This window comes from Manis javanica, chromosome 2, assembly GCF_040802235.1.
Source record: "Manis javanica isolate MJ-LG chromosome 2, MJ_LKY, whole genome shotgun sequence".
Taxonomy (NCBI): Eukaryota; Metazoa; Chordata; class Mammalia; order Pholidota; family Manidae; genus Manis; species Manis javanica.
The window spans coordinates 87,467,722-87,494,079 of NC_133157.1; the positions used below are offsets into that span (position 1 = coordinate 87,467,722).

Consider the following 26,358-nt stretch of genomic DNA (forward strand, 5'->3'; position numbering starts at 1 on the left):
AATTAACATATGATAAAGGAGCCATGGACATACAATGGGGAAATGACAGTCTCTCCAACAGATGGTGCTGGCAAAACTGGACAGCTACATGTAAGAGAATGAAACTGGATCACTGTCTAACGTCATACACAAAAGTAAATTCAAAATGGATCAAACACCTGAATGTAAGTCATGAAACCATAAAACTCTTAGAAAAAAACATACGCAAAAATCTCATGGACATAAACATGAGTGACTTCTTCATGAACATATCTCCCCGGGCAAGGAAACAAAGGCAAAAATGAACAAGTGGGACTATATCAAGCTAAAAAGCTTCTGTACAGCAAAGGACACCATCAAAGAACAAAAAGGTATCCTACAGTATGGGAGAACATATTCATAAATGACATATCTGGTAAGGGGTGGACATCCAAATTATATAAAGAGCTCATGCACCTCAACAAACAAAAAGCAAATAATCCAATTAAAAAATGGGCAGAGGAGCTGAATAGACAGTTCTCTAAAGAAGAAATCCAGATGGCCAACAGGCACATGAAAAGATGCTCCACATCGCTAATCATCAGAGAAATGCAAATTAAAACCACTATGAGACATCACCCGACACCAGTAAGGATCACCATCATCGAAAAGACAAACAACAACAAATGTTGGTGAGGTTGTGGAGAAAGGGGAACCCTCCTACATTGCTGGTGGGAATGTAAACTAGTTCAACCATTGTGGAAAGCAGTATGGAGGTTCCTCAGAATGCTCAAAATAGAAATACCATTTGACCCAGGAATTCCACTTTTAGGAATTTACCCTAAGGATGCAGCGCTCCAGTTTGAAAAAGACAGATGTACCCCTATGTTTATCACAGCACTATTTACAATAGCCAACAAATGGAAGCAACCTAAGTGTCTGTCAGTGGATGAATGGATAAAGGAGATGTGGTACATATGCACAATGGAATATTATTCAGCCATAAGAAGAAAACAAATCCTACCATTTGCAACAACATGGATGGAGCTAGAGGGTATTATGCTCAGTGAAATAAGCCAAGCAGAGAAAGACAAGTACCAAATGATTTCACTCATCTGTGGAGTATAAGAACAAAAGAAAAACTGAAGGAACAAAACAGCAGCAGAATCACAGAACCCAAGAATGGACTAACAGTCACCAAAGGGAAAGAGACTGGGGAGAATGGGAGGGTAGGGAGGGATAAAGGTGGGGAAGAAGGAAGGGGGTATTATGATTAGCATGTATAATGTGGGGGGTGGGGTAAAGGGGAGGGCTTTGTAACACAGAGAAGACAAGTAGTGATTCTACAACATCTTACTATGCTGATGGACAGTGACTATAATGGGGTTTGTGGGGGGGACTTGGGGTAGGGGAGAGCCTAGTAAACATAATGTTCTTCGTATAATTGTAGATTAATGATAACAAAATAAAAAAAAGTAAAAAAAAAAGACATGCACCCCTATGTTTATCGCAGCACTATTTACAATAGCCAAGATATGGAAGCAACTAAGTGTCCTTCAGAAGACGATGGATAAAGAAGATGTGGCACATATACATAATGTAATACTATTCAGCCATAAGAAAGGAACAACTCCTACCATTTGCAACAACATGGATGGAGCTGGAGGATATTATGCTCAGTGAAATAAGCCAGGCAAAGATGGACAAGTACCAAATGATTTCCCTGATGTTTGGAGTATAGCAATGAAGCAAAACTGAAGGAACAAAACAGCACCAGACTCACAGACTCCAAGAAGGGACTAGCAGTTACCAAAGGGGAGGGGAGGGGAAGGGTGGGTGGGAAGGGAGGGAGGAGATTGAGGGGCATTATGTTCAGTACACATGGTGTGGGGGTTCACCGTGAAGACAGTGTAGCATAGAGAAGGCAAATAGTGACTTTGTGGCATCTTACTACACTGATGGACAGTGACTGCAATGGGGTATGTGGAGGACCTTGATAATACGGGTGAATGTAGTAACCACATTTTTTTTTCATGTGAAACCTTCATAAGAGTGTACATCAATAATACCTTAATAAAGAAAATAAATGGATGAAATACAAAAAAAATTAAAAACACAAAAAATGAATGCAGCACTCCAGTTTGAAAAAAACAGATGCACTCCTATGTTTATCGCTGCACTGTTTACAATAGCCAAGATATGGAAGCAACCTAAATGTCCATCAGTAGATGAATGGATAAAGAAGATGTGGTACATATACACAATGGAATACTACGCAGCCATAAGAAAAAAACAGATCCTCCCATTCGCAACAACATGGATGGAGCTAGAGGGTATTATGCTCAGTGAAGTAAGCCAAGCAGAGAAGGACAAGTACCAAATGATTTCACTCATATGTGGAGTATAAGAACAAAGGAAAACTGAAGGAACAAAACAGCAGCAGAATAACAGAACCCAAGAATGGACTAATAGTTACCAAAGGGAAAGGGATTGGGGACGATGGGTGGGAAGGGAGGGATAAGGGTGGGGAAAAAGAAAGAGGGCATCACTATTAGCATGTATACTGTATGGGGGGCACGGGGAGGGCTGCGCAACACAGAGAAGACAAGTAGTGATTTTACAGCATCTTACTATGCAGATGGACAGTGACTGTGAAGGGGTATGTGGGGGGGACTTGGTGAAGGGGGGAACCTAGTAAACAAAATGTTCTTTCTGTAATTGTAGATTAATGATACCAAAATAAAAAAAAATGGATCAAAGACCTGAATGTAAGTCATGAAACCATAAAACTCTTAGGAAAAAACATAGGCAAAAATCTCTTGGACATAAACACGAGTGACTTCTTCATGAACATATGTCTCCAGGCAAGGGAAACAAAAGCAAAAATGAACAAGTGGGACTATATCAAGCTGAAAAGCTTCTGTACAGCAAAGGACACCATCAATAGAACAAAAAGGTACCCTACAGTATGGGAGAATATATTCATAAATGACAGATCTGATAAAGGGTTGTTATCCAAAATATATAAAGAGCTCACGCACCTCAAGAAACAAAAAGCAAATAATCCAATTAAAAAATGGGCAGAGGAGCTGGACAGACAGTTCTCCAAAGAAGAAATTCAGATGGCCAACAGACACATCGCTAGTCATCAGAGAAATGCAAATTGAAACCACAATGAGATATCACCTCCCACCAGTAAGGATGGCTACCATCCAAAAGACGAACAACAGCAAATGTTGGTGAGGTTGTGTAGAGAAAGGGGAACCCTCCTACACTGCTGGTGGGAATGTAAATTAGTTCGACCATTGTGGAAGGCAGTATGGAGGTTCCTCAAAAAGCTCAAAATAGAAATACCATTTGACCCAGGAATTCCACTTCTAGGAATTTACCCTAAGAATGCTTGAGCCCAGTTTGAAAAAGACAGATGCACCCCTATGTTTATCACAGCACTATTTACAAGAGCCAAGAAATGGAAGCAACCCAAGTGTCCATCAGTAGATGAATGGATAAAGAAGATGTGGTACATATGCACAATGGAATATTATTCAGCCATAAGAAGAAAACAAATCCTACCATTTGCAACAACATGGATGGAGCTAGAGGGTATTATGCTCAGTGAAATAAGCCAGGTGGAGAAAGACAAGTATCAGATGATTTCACTCATCTGTGGAGTATAAGAACAAAGATAAAACTGAAGGAACAAAATGGCAGCAGACTCACAGAACCCAAGAATGGACTTACAGTTACCAAAGTGAAAGGGACTGGGGAGGATGGGAGGGAAGGGAGGGATAAGGGGTACAATGGGGCATTGCAATTAGCACACATAATGTAGGGGGGGACACGGGAAAGGCAGTATATACAGAGAGGACAAGTAGTGATTCCATAGCATCTTGCTACGCTGATGGACAGTGACTGTAATGGGGTATGTGGGGGTGATCTGATAATTGGGGGAGTGTAGTAACCATAATGTTGTTTATGTAATTTTACATTAATGATATCAAAATAATAATAATAATACTTACACCTATGTTCACAGCAGCCAGAATGTGGAAGCATACCAAGTGTCCATAGGAAGGGAATTCTGATACATGCCCACCACATGCATTAATCTTGAACATATTATTATAAATGATGTTTGGACCGCTTTCTCAGATCTTAACGGCCTGATGCTTGATGCAATGCAAAGTGAAGGAGAGAGGCAGGGATTCCAAATGCAGGCTGTGCCCAGACAAGAAATGGTCTCTAGTGAGAACATCTCTTGTGCTCTGGGCTCTGTGAACTCAGTCCAGCCTGTGCTGGAAAGCACTTGTCTTTCTCATATTTTCTCATCCCTGACAGTTGTTCCTAGACCAACTTGAGTGAGGCTCCTCTGAGGCCCGTTTTTCACTCCCCTGCCCGCCCCCTTATTCTCCCTTTAAAGGGGCAAATCTCACGCTGGCCTCTTTTCCCAGGTACAATAGCTGTTTCTGATTAAAATCTGTTCTCACCACTTTAATCAGTTGAGGCCTTTGTTTATATACCAACATCCTCTTGGGCCAATTTGTAGATTCAAACAGAAATGTGTCACTATTGATTCAGACCTTATGTAAGAATGAGAAAAATTCCTACTTGTTGGATGATTGGTATATATTCTTACCTTGTGTTTTGGCTGCTACAGTCACTTTCAGGGGTTGCGTGGTGAACAGTGAGGAGTTCACACAGCTCTCATAAAGGCTCCACTTAGCTTTCTGCAGACTTCCCAGCAAGACTGTCTTTCAGTGACATAATCGTGCGATTTTACCTCCTGAATTTGGGTCCATAAACATCTACCAAACACCAACAAGGCTCTGCTCCAGGGACCCAGGAGGCAGAAAACTGAGACACTTGCCCCCAGAGAGCTCACATGTAACACCGGGGGAGAGGACAGAATCTACAGGAAAACTAATGCTGATCTTCTCAGTGTAATTATTTGAGAAACTGCAGGTCTGGAGAGGAGCTGGAACACGTCCTCCCCAGACCCGAGAACATCCACGGCCTCAGGCCCTGCTAACCAAGAGGTGGAAATCCTGGTGCTTGCGGCCTGCCCTTCCCGTCGGAAACATCCGCTCGGCTAAAGACCGATGACTGTAAAACCCTAATACTTTTTCCTTTTGGCACCATGGTCTCTCTGACTCAGCCCTCCACTTCCCCTGCAGGGAAGTCTTCTATTGAACCTACTGTCCACAGTCTGGACTCCTGCATCTCCTTGGCGGTGCTGTGGTGAGGCGTCCACGGGGTGACTCAGGGGGCAGAGGAGAGAGGGATTCTGGGGAGAGAGAATGCTCCGTGTCCCGGTGAGACAGGGACCGAAGGTGTAGTCAGAGCAGGGTGAGGGCCTCTGGAAAAAGACCCCTACCAAAACTCCATATTAAACAATTAAACAAAGACAGAGTCACATTAATTCTCTAAAGTAAAATATCAAACTAGGAATATAAGCATTCTTCAGTGAAGATTAGTTAAAACTAAAAAGCCAGGAATAACCTGGCCGGGAATGTTTGAACATCCCCCAGATAAGAAAATACCTCAGCATAGCCCATGTCTTGTTTGTGTCAATTAAATGAGGCTATTGTAAAATTTACTTTAGCCTGCCAAGAGGCCCAGTTAATCTTTAACTTTACCCAGATGCTGCTTTTCCTCCTCCAGCCCTAATCAAGTCAGTAACTCAGCTCACCTTGAAAGCAAAACAAGCAGCCTTGACTGATATGCTCCCAAACCAAGAAACTGCTATTCTGAGAAAGGATCAAAGCAGTAAATTTCTTATGTTAACTCCACAAAATAGTCTAGAAAACTGATGAGAAACTTAGTGTGTCTTTAAAAATAAACATTTAGAGACCGTCTGGTGGATCTGCATCCAGCTCTTTGTCTCTCAACTGCCCATAAATCCCCTAGACAACGCACCACCACGGACTCTCTTGTCCCCTCCTGGCGTGAGCCGGGAGCTCTGTCCTTTCACTTTATCTCTAAATAAAAGTCTGCACCTTGCTCTCCTACCTTGACTGTTTGTGACGCTCATTCTTCAGCTTCGTGAACAGAACCCCGGCATCACCGGGTGGCAAGGTGTGTGTGAGCTGGGCCTCCTAGCAAGTGAGATTTGATCAAAAGAGAAGAGAGGTTATGTAAGGAGGACACCAGGATGGCAGGGGGATGTGGGTGTGCATTTGGGGTGGATAAGGGACAACAGTGGGGACGGTGTAGGAGGGCAGGAGGTATGAAGTGCGGGCCGGCCATGGGATCATGTCTACTCTGCAGCTGTGGGAACCCACTGTTCCCTGGGGAGGTTTGTGAGGGCGGATGGCCCCATCCGTCCTGAGGGGAGGGAGGATCATGGGTGAGAGGGCAGGTTAGGGCACCAGTCAGGAGGATCCTCAAATAGCGCAGCAGGTCAGCGGCCGGAACAAGGCTGCAGTGCACACGGGATATCCGGGATACTTCTGCACTTCGCCTGGTGCAAATGGAAGGAAAGTCTGGTTCAGTTTCCACTTCAGCTGTGTAATTTCTGCATTTATCAGACTGCTCTAAGTTGGGGCCTCTTAGATTTCTAGGGCTGCCATAAAAAATACCACCGACAGGGTGGGTAAACAGCAGGACTGCATTATCTCCCACCTCAGGAGGCTGGAAGTCCCAGATCAAGGTGTCGGCAGGTGTGGGGTTTCCCGAAGCCCCTCTGCTTGGCTGGCAGACGGCTGCCTTCTCTCTGCGTCCTCACGTCCTCACACAGCCTCTGGAAAGGCCCCATCTCCATCCCCGAGGTACTGGCATTAGGGCTTCGGCATCTGAATTCAGCCCAGAGCAGGACCCGCGATGTATTCTGGGTGGGAGGCAGTAGAGCTTCACGGTGAAACACACGGGTCCAGAGCCGTGTCACTTGGTTTGGATCTTGAAATCCCTTCTCAGGCAAGACACTTGCCCTCTCTGCGCCCCATAGCCTCACCCGTCAGATGGGATGACCGTAATAGTCCCCACCTCATGTCGTCAGGGGTGCAAGGTGACACATACGAAGTGTTCAAACAGAGGCTGGCACACATGAGCTCTGAACGCGAGTTTCCTTTAATTATCATGACTCTGGGCAGTGTGGCAGCAGCTTGGGAACCCAGTCACACCCTGGTCTGAGGCAGACACTGGCCAGAGGGCCACACGGCCTGGTTTCTGTCCTCAGCATTCCCGCTGCACCCACGGAGCAAACCACTTACAGCAGTGGTCCTCAGTCGTGGCTGCAGAACAGACTCATTGTGGAGTTAAAAAACCCCAGTGCCCAGGCTGATGCCCCAGCCGATGAGATCCAAATCTGAGGTGGGACCCAGGCATCAGTGGAGTTTTAAGCTTCCACAGATTTCCAACATACAGCCAAGATTGACAACCGTTGCCTTAAAGCTTTTTTTCCTCAAGAGAACTGGGAAAATGGCTAGGCTGTATGTAAGCTCACTATTCCCCAACAGCACCAGCATCAGCTGTGGGCCCCATCACAGACCCGGGGCTCTGGGAAGCAGTCTGCAGTTAGATGGCTGCTCAGGTGGTCTGTATGCACAGTAAGATGCAAGGATTTAGGCAGCTCTCTGGGACCAAGGTACTCTTCAGGTCCCTTCCTTCTGCTGCAAGAGACCAGATGGCAGCTGCTAACACCCCGTGCAGGGGGGCTGGTTTAGTGGCACATCCTAGTTCTGAGGACAATAAGGTATGTAAACATGGGGGAGGTGGGAAGACCACTGCATTTAGAGTTAGGATAGTCAAAGGAGGTCTCAGCACTGTCTGAAGCAGATCAGTGAGCTTAGGCAAGCCCCTTAGTCTCTTTGAGCTCTGCTTCTTCAAACAGCATGTAATGCTGGTAAGATATTAGAGCCAACAGACCTCCAGAGCAAGCAGAACACTACCCATGCACGCGCGTGCATGCACACAAAGCTCTCAAGGAGCTTACAATGTAGAATAAGGCAATTATTACACACAACAGAGAAGCAAAGTCTAAGGACTTTGGACTCCAAAAGGAGGAAGAGGTGACGTCTGTCTGGGCTTCCTGAAGCCCAGCTACGTACTTGCAAGAGAAGATACTTCTGGTTCTCCCCTCCTGCCTCTACTTTCACAATCATCCTTATTCCCTTCCCAGTCAAAGGCGCATGTCTTATCCATCCAGCATCCTACAGTGGAGCATTGTTCCAGCCTGTGAAGCTTCTGGCAGTCAAACAAACAGGCAATGCAGTAAGGCCTGTGATACAATCACTCTTCTCTTCACTAAAAGATCCATTTCAGTAATTGTTTACCCTTTGTGTTTAAAATGATTAGTTATCACAATATTCACATTGTGTCTATGTTGTTCAGATCAATTAATTATGGCCCAATAATATTTATAATAGTAATGCAGTTCAGAAGAATTTTTTTAACACTTAGAAACTTATGGTCATAGGAAATAAAATCAACAAATTTCAACCTGTGTATATGTATTTTGTTGCAGAAAAATATGATAGGGCTATAAATAAAAGAACTTCAAGCATTAAATTAAATTATGTTAGTATTAAATGTGATGTCGAAAGTGGAATGAAATACAATTTCAAAGAACAATTGTAATTGATATTCTAGTTCTTAAAGAGCTTGCTCATTTTTTTTAAAGAATGGATGAAGGTAGACATGAATTCCATTGGTATTTATCTTATTGATCCACTTAAGAGTGACAGTTTATTTGTAAATGTCAGTATTATGACACATGAGAAATTATATTCTTTGCAACTACTTAAATTGAGGATGAAAAATTTTAGATGTTAACTTAAAACCACCTGAGAGGGATCAAATTCTCTTAGGAAATATGCAAACCTCTGAGATTCTAAAGGAGCTCCAGGTGCAGGGAAACTAGAGTTTTAAGGTGCGATAGACTTGAGGATACTTCTATTTTCAGAGGGAAGAACTAATATTCCCAAGTACACTTGACTTTGTTAGCTCATGGGCCCCAAACTAGGTTTAGGAAATCTCACCCTGTCTCAACCCCCATAAGTCTGCAGGCATCTCCGCCAATACTGGAATACAAACACAAGCAAGCAGGACATCTTCCTTCTGGTTTGGAAAATGCTGAGCACAAGCTGACACCGCGGGAACTTTAAAACACTGGCACTTACTATGTCTGGACTGAATTCACAGCAGTCTGCACCCGTTGGTTCCTTTCTGTTTCCCAGTTAAAGTTCTCATCACCTCCTACCAGCTGGACCAAGGACAGAGGGCGGGAGGAGAATGGAGAAATCACCGCTCTCCTCTCTTGAATAAAATAATTATGCAGATACATTACCAAAGAAAACAATTAGGCTCCTTCAGATGTAAATCTAGAAGTAGCACATTTTAGAAATAGTTTCGACTATTTAAAAAGCGAGTTTTCTGATGTTACCACATAATAACCCCTTATGTCCTTTTCTGGTTTATTGAGGCCTCTGATATGAGAACATAGGGCTGCCTTTACTAATGAGAATCTGTGCTACCAAGATTCGTTTTGGGCTGTACTTCAGATCAATTCAGGGGAGCTGGCTACCTGGCCTTAAACTGCTCACCAAGCCTCAAGGAATTTACAAATTGAGGGAAAACAGGTGAGTGTGTATGTAATTGCTTAAGGCATAAACCTGGGTCTTCACAATATATCTGCAATTATCAAGGAACTGCTGTGCTTCAGACACTGGATGTAAGAAACAAGATGCCTCGTCATTTCATTCACGAGATCCCTACCTGGCCTCCGCTTCCATGACTCACTAGGTAAACCTCTACCCAGGCACCTGGGGATGACAGATGCCCTGGCATGCAGGATGTTTGTGGCTTTGTTAAGCCCAAGCACGTCACCTCTCTGCAGATGATTCCTGCATAAACATAAAGCTCTGAGAATACTCAGTCTGAGGCTCTCTTTCCTGTGCAGAGGTTAATTTTTTGGAAAAACTTATAAATACTTGGACAACTGGTTGATCGGGATTTGTTGAAACAAAAACCTTTAGCTTGCTCTCCTCTTCCTTTCATTTTAAAGTATTTTTAATACTCTTTCAGTGGTAAAGAAAGCATTGTTTGATTTTTCATATCACAGTTAACCTAGGAAGTAGGTATCAATACTTAAACATTGTAACTGGTGGTAAAATAAAGAACATAACATAGTGTGGCTAAATTAAATAAGGTTATTTAAGGGGGAAAACTGGAGCATTGGCTGACTGAATATTGGCTAAAAATGAGTCTTGCATCAGATGGAAAAATCCGATGTGTTTATCACAGAGCTGTATGACTGTCCGTTTGTCCCCTAAGGTGAGGGGATTATTTTCTTCACACTGTGAGTGATTTGAGGGTAGAACTCCAGTGGTACTCTTTCATATGCTGAGTTTGCTTATTGTAGTTTTATTAAATCGGATACAAGGGAAATTTATTTAGTCATGCTGATCATAAAAAACCAAGAGAAGAAAATGTGTTTGGTTTAATGTATTTCCATGGATGAGATAAAAAAAAAAAAAAAAAAGTCATTTCATGCTCTTTCTGGACTTTAAATGTTAGGTTTCAGTGTTACAGAAAGAAAGACATAAAATGTGTTTCTCTCTGGGATATTCATTAGTTCATGGGGATGGCTGGGTAGAGTGGAGTGTGACCCAAAAGAGTACAGATCCATCTTACTTAGTCTTTGTAAAATTCCCCTTTTTCTCCATATCATTTCCTTAGTCACAAATGACTGGGGCCTCCCAGTATTTATGTGGTACAGGATAAAGTTCTGGGTCTGGCATTTGAGACTCATTTTCCCCCCTTGTCTCCCAGGACTTAACACGAGAGATGCCTTTCTAGACACTAGAGCCAATTCACAGACTTCAGTTTCCTACTGTTCCAGGCCTCCGCTCCATGCTAACAGCCCAGTCTGCTCAGACCTGCAAGGCCTGGGGAGGCGGGTGGAAGGGTGGCCGCGAGGGTGGGTGGCGGAGGAGCTCTCTGAGTCATGCCGTCCTTGGAGGGACAGTGTCCAGGTTTGTGTATGAGCCACCTGCTTGATGGAGAGGCAAGCTGGTGGCTGAAGTGAGTCACAGTTCCCACCAGGAAAGAGCTATCCTGCACCTGAGAAATGAGGAAACACGGAACAGAATAATTAAGAGCTGCTCAGGGTGGCGACATGCGCGTGGTAGGTGCTCAATGAAAATGTGTCACTTACTTGGCTTTCAAAGTTGGGAATAAGACGCAAGACAGAGATTTCTTCTAAGAAGGGTTCCTCAGCCTGAGCACACCAATATCTGGGTTGGAAATCCTGTGATGTGGCGTATACTGCACATTGAAAATCCGGACACGTCCTGCAAGCTGAACGGTATTTTGCAGCCTGGCCACTACTCACAAGATGTTGTAGCAGCACTTCCCAAGTCATGACAGTCCAGAGTGTCTGCAAACGTTGCTAAATGTTCCGTGGGGGACAGGACCACCCCAGGTTGGCAGCTAGCGCTGCAAGATGATTTTCTTCCAGTTGCACACACCCATACAGGCTTTGAATTGTTTCCTTTCTTCAGTATCCCTAACAAACAATGGCATCTTGTTCTTCAACCCACCAGATAGTGGCCAGCCCCCGATGTACACTGACCTGCTCCTTGGGAATGATGGGCAAGGCATTTTGCCTGCTCCATGGCCACTCTACTTGAGGTCTTCCCTCATCTGTCATTGCCCCTAAGGTCTCTTCGGCTGTTCCTTATGTGGAATGATGCACTTTGTCGTAACCTTGGCCACCTTCTTTCTGCCTGAGAGCTGTGTGCACCCATCCTCCCTTCCCAGTCATTTTCTCTACCCCAACCTTGACTTTCTATCTGGAGTGAAATGGATACAGTTGACTTATTCCAGAGATACTAAATTCTTGACAGTGGGATGAGAGAAGAGATGTAGTACAGGATAAATGCATGCACTGACTAGATTTCTTAGACTAACTTTTAATTGTAGAAAAGTTTTAGATTTACAGAAAAATTGGAAAGACTGTACAGAGGGCTCCTGTCCACCCTGTTCCTAGTTTCCACTATTATTAATATCTTACATCAGCACGGTACATTTATAACAATTAATGAACTAACATTGATACATTATTAATAATCAAATCCGTATTCTCTCCAGACTTCTTTTGTTTTTTGCCGAAGTCCTGTTTCTATTCCAGGGCACCACGTTCCATTTAGTGACCACGTCTCTTTCAGATTCCTCTGGGAAATCAGTTTCTATGACTTTCCTCATTTTTGATGACCTTGACATTTCTGAGGAGTCTGGGTCAGATATTTCTGTAGGATGCCTCTCTATTGGCATTTGTCTGAATTTGTCTCATGAATGTACTAGGGTTCTGGATTTTCGGGAGAAAGACCACAGAGCTAAAGTGCCATTCTTACCACATCATTCAAGGGTACAAACTATTGACGTGACTGATCACTAGTGATGTTAACCTTGGTCCCCAGGATGAGGCGATGTTTGTCAGATCTCCTCACTGTGAAGTTGCTGTTTTCCCCGTTCAGTGCTGTGCCCTTTGGAAGGAGGTTTACTATGTGTGGCCCCCATTAAAGGAGAGGCATTTTGTTGGCCTTCTCCGGGGTGGGAAGTCTATATAAACTACTGGAATTGTTTTGCATGGGAGACTTGCTTATTTGCTTCCACTTATTTGTTTTTTCAATTATTTGTTTACATCAGTATGGACTCGTGGGCATTTACCTTACACTGTGAGTTACTAAATAGATATTTATTTTGCTATCTTTTTTACACCCACTGAATTGGCTACTTCTTCCTTCCCTGCAAACAAGATAGTTTCTTCTACTTCCTGAAGCAGTCATTCTGTGACCTCTTGACCTTAGTGGAGTCCTGTCTCTCACCCCAGCCCCAGGGACTTTTCATGGTTCTCTTGGCATTTCCAGAGCCCCAGAGTGTTATTTATCAGAGCACAGCAGGGGGTGATCTGGCCCTGGAGAATCACCCAGTCACTTCCTCCCATGTGCCTGGCTTGCTAATGACTAGTGGCAACAGCAATGTAAAGTTTAACTCTTCACAAAGAGTGTCACTAAGTGTCACTAAGCATTTAGTGTCACTAAAACATGGTCACTAAGCATTTTCCTTTTCCTTTTTTTTTTAAGCTTCAAGGTGTTTAATATTTTACAATTTGAAGGAAAACAAACCCATTATATAAATTTCAATAACACCCATAACTATATACAAAAACTGTACAGGAGAATTATGGATTGTATAGAAACTCATGTACATCAATGGTATCAGTTTTTCTTAAGAAGAGTAAAATTTTAACACCACTATTAATGTAAACAGAAGTTCAAAAACCATTACATGTTATACCCTCCAGTTCTGCAGTAAAAAAAAATTCTACGTATTACCACATTTCAACCAAAAAACAAATCACATCTGTTTTCTTTTGTTCAGGAGCAGTTTGTAACAAAGTATGTTAACCTTCCCCATCATGCCCATGAGGTGTGCTATAATCTCATCAACGAAATTTCTCTTTTGAAAAAATGTCTCTTAGGAGGCATTAAAAAGAGAATTGGTGGAAATTATTTCCACAAAGGAACGAAATAAAAGCAAGTTTTGCATTTAATAATGAGTATACTGTTAGAATGTAGATTGTGTTAGTGAAAAAAATGGAGATTCAATTTCTTGAGTAGCTTTGTATATCTGAAACATGAAGCCACCACTGTATCTAAAATTGAGTCTGAAAAATGGGTAACAAAATTAACCATAACAATTTTTCATCACACAATGAAGCTTTTAAAAAGTATACAACTGCTAAATTTGCATTAGAAATATTGGCAGATTATCTAAAACTTTAAACCACATAGTATTGTTACTAAGCTGGTTGGAAAAAATACAAAGAAACATACATTTTCATTCATTTGGAAAATGTCAAATTTTATGTACTAATACACAATCTCTTCACTTTTTTTGATCTACAAATGAACACAATGCCTGGTTATCTTCAGGCAAACACGTTGTTCAGAATTCAATAACCAAAGCAAACAAACAACAATAAACCCTATTGGAAATACACAGATGAATCTCTTTAAAGGTTTCTATTCTTTAGCAATCTTTAATGATTTCAAAACTTGCAGCTTTAAATCTTTTATCATCATCTCTAACTTCTGTCTTGCCTCCTGTTCCTGTCTATGTTCATCTTGGTGTTCTTGTCTATCAGCCTCGGCATGGTCCAATCTGTCTCAGTTCTGCCAACTGTGCTGCATTTTCAGCATCTGTCTTTTTCTAAATTTGAGTCACAGGTACATTTTTGCTTCATTACCTGCTCTAGCTTTTTCTCTAAATCTTACTGTTCAATATAAAATTCCTCCGTTCTTTGTGCATGTTCATTCTGCAAAGACTCAAGCTCTTTGTGCAAATTCTGCTGTTCTTCAGTGAGTTCCTTCATAGCTTTTGAACTACTCAACATTTCAACTTCCATCTGAAGTTGTTGCTTCTCTTGCAAAATTGAGTTCAGTTTCTCCTGTTGTTTTATGTAAGTTCTCATTACTTCTTCCACGACTTTTCCCTTATCATCCTCACAGATGACGTCTCTGACCAGAAGTGGAGATGAGGCCACAGCATCATGGCCAGTCACTGCCTTGCGTGTGTGAGTTGAAACTGGTAGACTCAGGTTTCTTTTCATTTGTAGAATCACTTGAGATTGATGGATCAAAACGGCTACATAATTCTCTACTTGTTTTTAAATCCATTATCTCTTGTTTCTCTAGTGAGACATCTGGATAAGACACAGATTTTTGGTGTTTCCAACTACTATGAGGCTTCTCTGCCTGTCTTGGTCTGATCCTACTTGCCTCTGTCTTTGTGACCTCTTTAGACTGGGATACAGCAGCAGTAGGGGACATATTTGGGGCAACCAGTTTATCACACAGGTACAAATAGTAGCTGGGGTATAAAAATGAATGTGTCTGAGAAACATGGTCACCTTCCTGCTTTATAACAGGATACCATGGCTGTAATTCCATTCCTGATAATGCATCTAACTTGGATTGAATTCTCTTTCCATTTCTCAGGCTAAATTTCTCCTTCATTTCTTCAAAATTATTTTCAGTTTCTTTTCTTCAGGTGTCCCTAAGTACTTCTGCTTCATGTGAAGATAGCAATGCCATTCGGCTGATTCAAAGCCCCAGTGGTAAGTCCTTTTGTCAGGTGATCTATGAGAATGCATCACAAATGTCTGGGGCGCAAACATTCCACAGCATTCCAGATGCTGAATACACGGTGCATCAGGCTGAACATAGAACTGGGGTGCAAATAGACCCTGACATTTGCTGAAGCATTCATGTTCCACTTGAAATGCACTGCCAGTTTCCTTTAACTGGGCCAATGAGTTTTTAGCAGGAAGTATGCTACCACTTTGTGGAAAAGTGCATGGCCGCAATAAAGTGTTACCAAGTCTTTGTGCATTTAGTTAATGTGATCAGTCCACAAGATGGGGCCTTGAATGGAAGTATTCCCCAACCTTTAAGATATGAAGCTGGTCTAAAGTACACCTTGAACAACAGATGTACAATTCATCACAGACTGTATTTATTTGCTGGAGTGAAAATTCTCGGAGAACAGAATTTAAGACTTGGGCAGAGTCTCTTTTTTGCTCCAGCCTGAGTGCAAGATATAGACTCCCCTTCCAACACAGTCTGGGTGAGTTCTGTGGAGCTATCAGAAGGGATGAGGAGTGGACTAGGAAGAACTTGAGATGGGAGAGGGAGAAATACAGTAGGTGACATATGCTTCCTTGGGAATATCGAGCAGAAAATGCTGCTGGTCCACCCAGGGAGTTCTGACTACTTAGATGGAATTGTGCCAAAGTGTGTTTCAAACTGGGATTTAAATGTAAAGCTTCAGGCACAGAAGCACAGGTTCCTTTGACATGCTCCCCATCCGGTTATCATCATTTTTCCATTTACATGAATGTCTGTCATCATTTTTTCACTGGAGGGCTGCTATCATCTCCCGTCTCTTGTCCTGACAGCTGTGTGGCCTTCGAGTGAAGTCCCGTCCATTGCCTTCATTCTCTTCATGACCTAGATGAGTATTTGTGCCCTAAACGGGAAAGGCTAGATAAAAAATATGTCATACAAAGAGTGATAAGCTTGTAAAGAGTGATGACTTGCAGAGGAGTAATGAGCCCTCTACCAGCTGGATTTAACTTCAGATTTATGAATAACTGGTTTACTCTTAGAAGTAAAATTTCACAGCATGCAGCTGATGAATGGCTGGGCTTGCTGATGTGTTTACAGTACCAGTTTTCTTAGTGCAGAAGTACTTGATTCATTAGAGTTTTGTGAAAAACCTGGAACATATTTCCCTATTGAAATGATATAATAAATGGTGGCTAAGCTTCAGAAACCTGCTTAATCCAAAATATGTCTTAGATATACTAATTTTTCCACTTTATTGTCAAGACTCGAGGATGGTGGATCACAAATCATTTAGCTGCACTGTCGGTCTCTGGAACACGATCCTTCCAACACTGTATCCTTCTCTCTTTCCCCCTGCAAGACAAGCACATGTTCCCTCTTTTCTCCCGCATGCAGACGGTGAGAAATCGTTTTTCCTCTTGACATTTTTCCCTCTGACTGAAGGTTATGAAGGAGCTTTTGCTCTCCCCCCAACTGGGTGTTCAAAAGCCCCATTGGACAGGCCTGAGTTTGGGATGGGGGTTCCCAGGGTGGGTTAGTGGGCAGGTCAGGGGTGGAGAGATGGGGCTAACCTCACAGGGGGGGCAAGCAGCCTCACTGTCCCCAGTCTGGGGTGGAAATAACCCAGAGCAGTGTTGATTGGGGCCACCTTGAGTTCATTCAGCCGTATTTCTGAGTAAGTGTACCCAGACACTACACTGCCCCAGAGCAGCTTCTCCAGTAAACTCTAGTTTGTGTGAAAATGACAGTTTGGCGCAGGAGAGCTCAGGGTCAGTTTTCTCTCTGTGGAGCGCACAGCCATGGCTGTCCCTGGCATCAGACAGTCTTCTCATCGCCGCTCCAGATTCCGGCCGGTCAGGAGCTCCCCTTCTGAATGTAACTTGGAGCTCCCACGCACACACAGAAGCTGTGGGGCCCAGGGAGGGAGCCCCCCCCCAGCTCAGACCTAGCTCTGGTTGTTGTTAGCCCTTTGCTTGGACTTGGACCTGGTGTGGACAGTATTTTATATCAAACTAGAAAAACACAAATTGGATTATCTCCCCTCCAATTTTCATTTGGGCTGCTTTGTTTTTTAACTACTTCTAGAAATGGTCATTTTTCTTATCACCCAGCTTCATTCATCACATTTACTAATCTCTTAAATATCTTTTTTTCAGGTTTACAGTGATAGTCTGACAGGATCTAGAGCTAAAGGACACTCAGGTTCTTCACTTATCAAGCCGGATGGCATCCTTAGAGGGAAGGGGGAGTCTAGCTTGGGCTGGTGCTCCTCAGTGTGGTGAAAGGTGTCCCCAAGGAGGGGGAACTGAAAGGGTGTGAGGCAGAGGCCGAGGCAGACAGCGGGACTACTGCACCAGGTGGCCTCTCCCACGTAACCCAACAGCCACATTTCCAGAACATCAGGTAAATCTGTTTGACCATCCCTCTGTCCAACTGAACAGACATACACTGAGTAACAAAAACAAAAATATGAATTTTTTAATACAGTATTTTTAGGGAATAAGGTAGTGATGTTCCCCAGCCAGTGTGAGTAATCAGGGACTGTCTGTGGATCAAACATTGATACAGCCAGTTCCCAGGAAAGCAAAAACCTGGGGATATGTTGAAAATATGTATCATGAATAAGTTATTAATTTCCTGCTCGTCTAAGCAGATTAACCAAAAAATACAGAGAAATGGGAGGATGGCAGCAAAAGAAATAAGCAGGTATTACTGGCAAACACAAAATCATGAATAACTTTGTATTTCTGAGGCAGAGGCAGGGGCATTTCATCTTGGAAAGGTCTCCATGGCTCCCCAGTATTTCTAATAATGGCAGAAAAAATGAAAATTTTCAAAGATACATTGGCACCTCCAAATGGCTGATGGGACTGAGCTGGAGAATGCATTAGGTCACCTACATGCTAACCATTTAGGTTCTCTTTTTATGGGAACTTAACTAAACACCTGTCCATGTCCCCAGCCCTTATTAATATCCCTGGTGAGAGATTCTCTAGGAAAGGTTACAGAGTAAAACGCCACCTAACAGACCTTCAGTAAATCTTCCTCTTCGTTGGGCAAATGGCCAGCTGAAATAAGCCTTTGCATCATTTTGCATTTTAAGAATAAGGCCTTGGCTTTTAAAGTTGATGGTCACAGTAAAGCTAAGAGAAGTGGATAGTGAATGAATAAGAGAAAATTTTTAGAAAGCAAGTTAAAGAACAGTTTTGAACAGGGCAGGTTTTTTCCAATTATTTGATACAGGAAACTGTGAAGCACACATTGGAAAGATTTCTCATTACCAGCCTTGAGGCAATTCACATGCTTTTTGCAAAGCTGTTATAAACTGACAAATAAGATGGATGACGTTGGAACATACACGTAGTGTGAAAACAGTGCAGAAGGCAATGATCCACATCAACTGGGAAAACGTGCAGTTACAGAGATGCCCAGCATCTCCAAGACTTCTGAACGGTGTAGCTTTGATAAGGAATCAAGACCTGACTTTTATATTAATTTTCCTGAAGATGATGCCATCTTCTACTACCTGTCATGCTTCTGTTATTCCTGTCAGGGCCCCTGAGTGAAACTTAAGATGAGTAGCACAGATCATTAATAACTATGTAAGTGAATCCTCTAATTTTAAAGTAGCAGAATGCTAAATTATATTACATGACATTTAATGATATTAAAACAATTGATTCCTACTTCCTTAGACTTCAAAATAATCTCCAGGAAAGTGTAACATCTTCTGACCAGTACAGTTCCGTATCGTCCATGTCAGCACCCCTGTTATTCTAGGATGGTGTTCTGCCCAAACACTGCTCTGCACCCTTGCTGTTCGGCGTGCAGTGCTGGAGTCTGCGTGGGTCTGTCCTTGGGAACATCCACTGTCCTCACCCCTCACCTCCTGAATTCCTGCCCACTGACCCCGTGGACACGCAGAGGGCCTGGAAGGCAGGGTGCATGTGTCGAGCTGGACAGAGGTATACCCAAGATCAGTGAGCCACGGGACGGTCAGACCAGTTCTGCGCCACATTGGGTGAGGGGCTCTGCGCACATCACTTCACTTCTCTGAGCTTTAGTTCCCTCATCCTTAAAATGACTGTAATAAAGCTTATTTTGCATGATGGTTCTAAGACATAAATTGCTTATTAGGGTCTGGTTAAATTATAGCTACAATAAGCATGGTTTAGTTGTGAGTGTGGCAAAATTAGTTGTGCTTACGTCCAGCTGTTTATCCAATTTTAGCTCCCAGGTGAACAAGGCAGATTTCTTTTTAGAGAAGAAAGGGGCTAGAAGTTGTTTTGGTACAGGTGGATCTTAAATTTCAGAACCCACCTTAGCTGGTAAATTGTAAAATTATAAGTCATTTATTTAACTTTATTGAGTCTCAGTTTCTGCTTGTTTCCAATGGTGCCGATAATGGCTGCCTTATCTATTTTACAGCACTGTTCCTGGGGAAGATTAGCAGAGGTAAGTGCTTTGATCAGGTAAAAGCCTTACTGTATATTAATCATATTCCTTTTACTGTTCACAGAGCATATTACAAACACTTAGTATGAAAGGGACAAACTTCTCTGTTTACCCCTTCCCTTCTCCATCTCATTGGAATTAGCTCTTCAATCTTTGGGCCCCTATTATTATTATTTTTTTTTTTTTGAGAGGGCATCTCTCGTATTTATTGATCAAATGGTTGTTAACAACAATAAAATTGTGTATAGGGGAGTCAATGCTCAATGCACAATCATTAATCCATCCCCAGCCTAATTCTCGTCAGTCTCCAATCTTCTGAAGCATAAAGAACAAGTTCTTACATGGTGACCAAATTCTTGCATAGTGAATAAGTTCTTACATGGTGAACAGTACAAGGGCAGTCATCACAAAAACTTTCAGTTTTGATCACTCATTATGAACTATAAACAATCAGGTCAAATATGAATATTCATTTGATTTTTATACTTGATTTATATGTGAATCCCACATTTCTCCCTTTATTAATATTATTATTATTTTCTTAATAAAATGCTGAAGTGGTAGGTAGATGCAAGATAAAGGTAGAAAACATAGTTTAGTGTTGTAAGAGAGCAAATGTAGATGATCAGGTGTGTGCCTGTAGACTATGTGTTAATCCAAGCTAGGCAAGGGCAATAAAACATCCACGGATGCAGAAGATTTCTCTCAAAACTGGGGGGGTGAGGTTCTAAGCCTCACCTCTGTTGATCCCCAATTTCTCACCTGATGGTCCCCCTGCGACTGTGCCTGTCTTAGGTTGTTCCTCCCTTGAGGGATCTTACCCGTCTCTGGCTAACCAGTCATCTTCTGGGGCCATACAGGGAAATGTAAAGTTGGTAAGTGAGAGAGAAGCCATATTGTTTGAAAAGGTTAGCTTTTTACTTCTTTGCAGATTTATGCCCTGTGGCTTCTATGCCCAGCATTTGTCTTGAGGTATCTTTACCACTTGGAGGAGTTACGATACTCGGTGAATTCGATATGAGGCATGAATTCTATTTAAGGGATGTAATTAGGAAGGAAGAAGAAAAGCTATAGAGGTAGCAGACAGAAGGAAACATGGGAAGATTGATTATTTCTTTGACATATCTTCTTGTAGGGTAACTTAAGCATGTATAAGTTTTAAACTACTAATTATATTGCGCACACACATTAACATAATATGAATACAGTTACATAACCAAAGCAGATCTATAATTACCAGCCATATCCAGTGATGCCAAGAAAACCAGTTAGGCACCCTAGGCATTTGTCCACCCTAGGCATTACATCTATGATATAATGGATATTGTCCAACCGTACTTGAACAGTCTGAGAGAAATCAGACAAAGTGAAACAACCCATTCCTGGGAACTGTTCACATCCCATATGTTCTTTTAACAGTGGTTAGTCTGTAGTTGTAAGATTTTGGAGCGCTACAACTTGCACTTCTCCTAATTCTTGGTTGAGTTCCAACAGTATAGATCCAGTCAAATTTGTTGTTTTACTGTATGCACAGGCCAGCTTAGATATCTCCTTCATTCCAACGGCAAGTCCAGGAACCGGTGGGATGAATGCAGCTACAACTGCAGCATCGCCTGGATCTTTGTTGAGGTTTTTTGATGATCATCTTCTGGTATGTCTTTTCCAGAGAGTGCTGATGTTGGAAGTTCTTCTTCATATCGTATCTTAGTTCATTTTCTGGGTAGCCAAATTAGGCTTTGATCCTCTGTATAAACACAAACAGACCCTTTGCCCGCACTTTGATATGCCCTTTATACCATTGTGTAGAACTCATTGGAGGCCACCACACAGGAACTGCTTTTTTTGTTTGTTTTAAGAGAAAGGAATATTATTAGAAAAGTGTACGTCCATAGCCGATCATCTGACATCCTTTAAGTGATCAAAATTAAGGATATTTAAAGGATGCATTAATTGATTTACAGTTAGTTTTATCCTATCATGAGTAATCCCCCTTCTCTTTCTTTCTTTCTTTTCTTTTTTTGGTTATCTTTAATCTACACTTACATGAAGAATATTATGTTCACTAGGCTCTCCCCTATACCAGGTCCCCCCTATAAACCCCTTTACAGTCACTGTCCATCAGCATAGCAAAATGTTGTAAAATCACTACTTGTCTTCTCTGTCTTGTACAGCCCTCCCCTTTCTCCCACCCCCCAATGCATGCTAATCTTAATACCCCTTTTCTTCTTCCCCCACCTCATCCCTCCCTATCCACCCATCCTCCCCAGTCCCTTTCCCTTTGGTACCTGTTAGTCCATTCTTGGGTTCTGTACTTCCACTGCTGTTTTGTTCCTTCAGATTTTCCTTTGTTCTTATACTCCACAGATGAGTGAAATCATTTGGTATTTCTCTTTCTCCGCTTGGCTTATTTCACTGAGCATAATACCCTCCAGCTCCATCCATGTTGCTGCAAATGGTAGGATTTGCCCTCTTCTTATGGCTGAGTAGTATTCCATTGTGTATATGTACCACATCTTCTTTATCCATTCATCTACCGATGGACATTTAGGTTGCTTCCAATTCTTGGCTATTGTAAATAGTGCTGCCATAAACATAGGGGTGCATCTGTCTTTCTCAAACTTGATTGCTGCGTTCTTAGGGTAAATTCCTAGGAGTGGACTTCCTGGGTCAAATGGTAAGTCTGTTTTGAGCTTTCTGATGAACCTCCATACTGCTTACCACAATGGTTGAACTAATTTACATTCCCACCAGCAGTGTAGGAGGGTTCCCCTTTCTCCACAGCCTCGCCAACATTTGTTGTTGTTTGTCTTTTGGATGGCAGCCATCCTTACTGGTGTGTGGTGATACCTCATTGTAGTTTTAATTTGCATTTCTCTGATAATTAGCGATGTGGAGCATCTTTTCATGTGTCTGTTGGCCATCTGTATTTCTTTTTTGGAGAACTGTCTGTTCAGTTCCTCTGCCCATTTTTTAATTGGATTATTTGAGTTTTGTTTGTTGAGGCATGTGAGCTCTTTATCTATTTTGGACGTCAAGCCTTTATCGGATCTGTCATTTACAAATATATTCTCCCATACTGTAGGGTTCCTTTTTGTTCTATTGATGGTGTCTTTTGCTGTACAGAAGCTTTTCAGCTTAATATAGTCCCACTTGTCCATTTTTGCTCTTGTTTTCCTTGCCCGGGGAGGTATGTTCAAGAAGAGGTCACTCATGTTTATGTCTAAGAGGTTTTGCCTATGTTTTTTTCCAAGAGTTTAATGGTTTCATGACTTACATTCAGGTCTTTGATCCATTTTGAATTTACTTTTGTATATGGGGTTAGACAATGGTCCAGTTTCATTCTCCTACATGTAGCTGTCCAGTTTTGCCAGCACCGTCTGTTGAAGAGACTGTCATTTCGCCATTGTATGTCCATGGCTCCTTTATCAAATATTAATTGACCATATATGTTAGGGTTAATGTCTGGAGTCTCTAGTCTGTTCCACTGGTCTGTGGCTCTGTTCTTGTGCCAGTACCAAATTGTCTTGATTACTATGGCTTTATACTAGAGCTTGAAGTTGGGGAGTGAGATCTCCCCTACTTTATTCTTCTTTCTCAGGATTGCTTTGGCTATTCGGGGTCTTTGGTGTTTCCATATGAATTTTTGAATTATTTGTTCCAGTTCATTGAAGAATGTTGCTGGTAATTTGATAGGGATTGCATCAAATCTATATTTTGCTTTGGGTAGGATGGCCATTTTGACGATATTGATTCTTCCCAGCCACGAGCATGGGATGAGTTTCCATTTGTTAGTGTCCCTATTAATTTCTCTTAAGAGTGACTTGTAGTTTTCAGAGTATAGGTCATTCACTTCTTTGGTTAGATTTATTCCTAGGTATTTTATTCTTTTTGATGCAATTGTGAATGGAATTGTTTTCCTGATTTCTCTTTGTATTGGCTCATTGTTAGTGTATAGGAAAGCTACAGATTTCTGTGTGTAAATTTTGTATCCTGCAACTTTGCTGTATTCTGATATCAGTTCTAGTAGTTTTGGGGTGGAGTCTTTAGGGATTTTTATGTACAATATCATGTCAGCTGCAAATAGTGACAGTTTAACTTCTTTTTTACCAATCTGGATGACTTGTATTTCTTTGTTTTGTCTGATTGCTGTGGCTAGGACCTCCAGTACTATGTTAAATAGCAGTGGGGAGAGTGGGCATCCCTGTCTAGTTCCTGATCTCAGAGGAAAGCTTTCAGCTTCTCGCTGTTCAGTATAATGTTGGCTGTGGGTTTATGATATATGGTCTTTATTATGTTGAGGTACTTGCCCTCTATTCCCATTTTCCTGAGAGTTTTTATCATGAATGGATGTTGAAGTTTGTCAAATGATGCTTTTTCAGCATCTATGGAGATGATCATGTGGTTTTTGTCTTTCTTTTTGCTGATGTGGTGGATGATGTTGATGGATTTTCGAATGTTGTACCATCCTTGCATCCCTGGGATGAATCCCACTTGGTCATGGTATATGATCCTTTTGATATACTTTTGAATTTGGTTTGCTAATATTTTGTTGAGTATTTTTGCATCTACGTTCATCAGGGATACTGGTCAGTCATTTTCTTTTTTGGTGGGGTCTTTGCCTGGTTTTGGTATTAGGGTGATGTTCGCTTCATAGAATGAGTTTGGGAATATTCCCTCCTCTTCTATTTTTTGGAACACTTTAAGGAGAATGGGTATTATGTGTTCTCTGTGTGTCTGATAAAATTCCGAGGTAAATCCATCCGGACCCGGGTGCTTTGTTCTTGGGTAATTTTTTGATTACCATTTCAATTTCTTTGCTTGTAATTGGTTTGTTTAACTTTTGTGTTTCTTGCTTGGTCAGTCTTGGAAGGTTGTATTTTTCTAGGAAGTTGTCCATTTCCTCTAGGTTTTTCTGCTTGTTGGCATATAGGTTTTCATAGTAGTCATTAATAATTCTTTGTATTTCTGTGGAGTCTGTCGTGATTTTTCCATTCTCATTTCTGATTCTGTTGATTTGTGTTGATTCTCTTTTTCTCTTAATAACTTTGGCTAGAGGCTTATCTATTTTGTTTATTTTCTCAAAGAATCAGCTCTTGGTTTCATTGATTTTTGCTATTCTTGTATTCTTCACAATTTTGTTTACTTCTTCTCTGGTCTTTATTATGTCCCTCCTTCTGCTGACTTTAGGCCTCATTTGTTCTTCTTTTTCCAATTTCGATAATTGTGATGTTATACTATTCATTTGGGATTGTTCTTCCTTCTTCAAGTGTGCCTGGATCGCTATATAATTTCCTCTTAGGACTGCTTTCGCTGCGTCCCACAGAAGTTGGGGCTTTGTGTTGTTGTTGTCATTTGTTTCTATATATTCCTTGATCTCTATTTTAATTTGTTCATTGATCCATTGATTATTTAGGAGCATGTTGTTAAGCCTCCATGTGTTTGTGAGCCTTTTTGTTTTCTTTGTAGAATTTATTTCTACTTTTATACCTTTGTGGTCTGAAAAATTGCTTGGTAGAATTTCAATATTTTGGATTTTGCTGAGGCTCTTTTTGTGAGCTAGTATGAGGTCTATTCTGGAGAATGTTCCATGTGCACTTGAGAAGAATGTACATCCTGTTGCTTTTGGATGTAGAGTTCTATAGATGTCTGTTAGGTCCATCTGCTCTACTGTGTTGTTCAGTGCTTCCGGGTCCTTACTTATTTTCTGCCCAGTGCATCTATCCTTTGTGGTGAGTGGCGTGTTGAAGTCTCCTAAAATGAATGCATTGCAGTCTATTTCCCCCTTTAGTTCTGTTAGTATTTGTTTCACATATGCTGGTGCTCCTGTGTTGGGTGCATATATATTTAGAATGGTTATGTCCTCTTGTTGGACTGAGCCCTTTATCATTATGTAGTGTCCTTCTTTATCTCTTGTTACTTTCTTTGTTTTGTAGTCTATTTTGTCTGATATTAGTACTGCAACCCCTGCTTTCTTCTCTTTGCTGTTTGCCTGAAATATGTTTTTCCATCCCTTGACTTTTAGTCTGTACATGTCTTTGGGTTTGAGGTGAGTATCCTGTAAGCAGCATATAGATGGGTCTTGCTTTTTTATCCATTCCATTACTCTGTGTCTTTTCATTGGTGCATTCAGTCCATTTACATTTATGTGACTATTGAAAGATATGTACTTATTGCCATTGCAGGCTTTAAATTTATGGTTACCAAAGGTTCAAGGTTAGCCTCTTTAGTATATTACTGCCTAACTTAGCTTGCTTATTGAGCTGTTATATACACTGTCTGGAGATTCTTTTCTTCTCTCCCTTCTTATTCCTCCTCCTCCCTTCTTCATATGTTGGGTGTTTTGTTCTGTGCTCTTTCTAGGAGTGCTCCCATCTAGAGCAGTCCCTATAAGATGCCCTGTAGAGATGGTTTGTGGGAAGCAAATTCCCTCAGCTTTTGCTTGTCTGGGAACTGTTTAATCCCTCCTTCATATTTAAATGATAGTCGTGCTGGATATAGTATCCTTGGTTCAAGGCCCTTCTGTTTCATTGCATTAAATATATCATGCCATTCTCTTCTGGCCTGTAGGGTTTCTGTCGAGAAGTCTGATGATAGCCTGATGGGTTTTCCTTTATAGGTGACCTTTTTCTCTCTAGCTGCCTTTAAAACTCTTTCCTTGTCCTTGATCTTTGCCATTTTAATTATTATGTGTCTTGGTGTTGTCCTCCTTGGACCCTTTCTGTTGGGGGTTCTGTGTTTTCCGTGGTCTGTTTGATTATTTCCTCCCCCAGTTTGGGGAAGTTTTCAGCAATTATTTCTTCCAAGATACTTTCCATCC

At 41.7% G+C, this 26,358-nt stretch overlaps 1 pseudogene; it reads right to left on the minus strand.

The window, feature by feature from the left end:
- Nucleotides 1–13,955: 13,955 nt before the first annotated feature.
- LOC140845555 (ski-like protein pseudogene) lies at nt 13,956–16,918 on the minus strand (annotated as a pseudogene).
- Nucleotides 16,919–26,358: the final 9,440 nt, after the last annotated feature.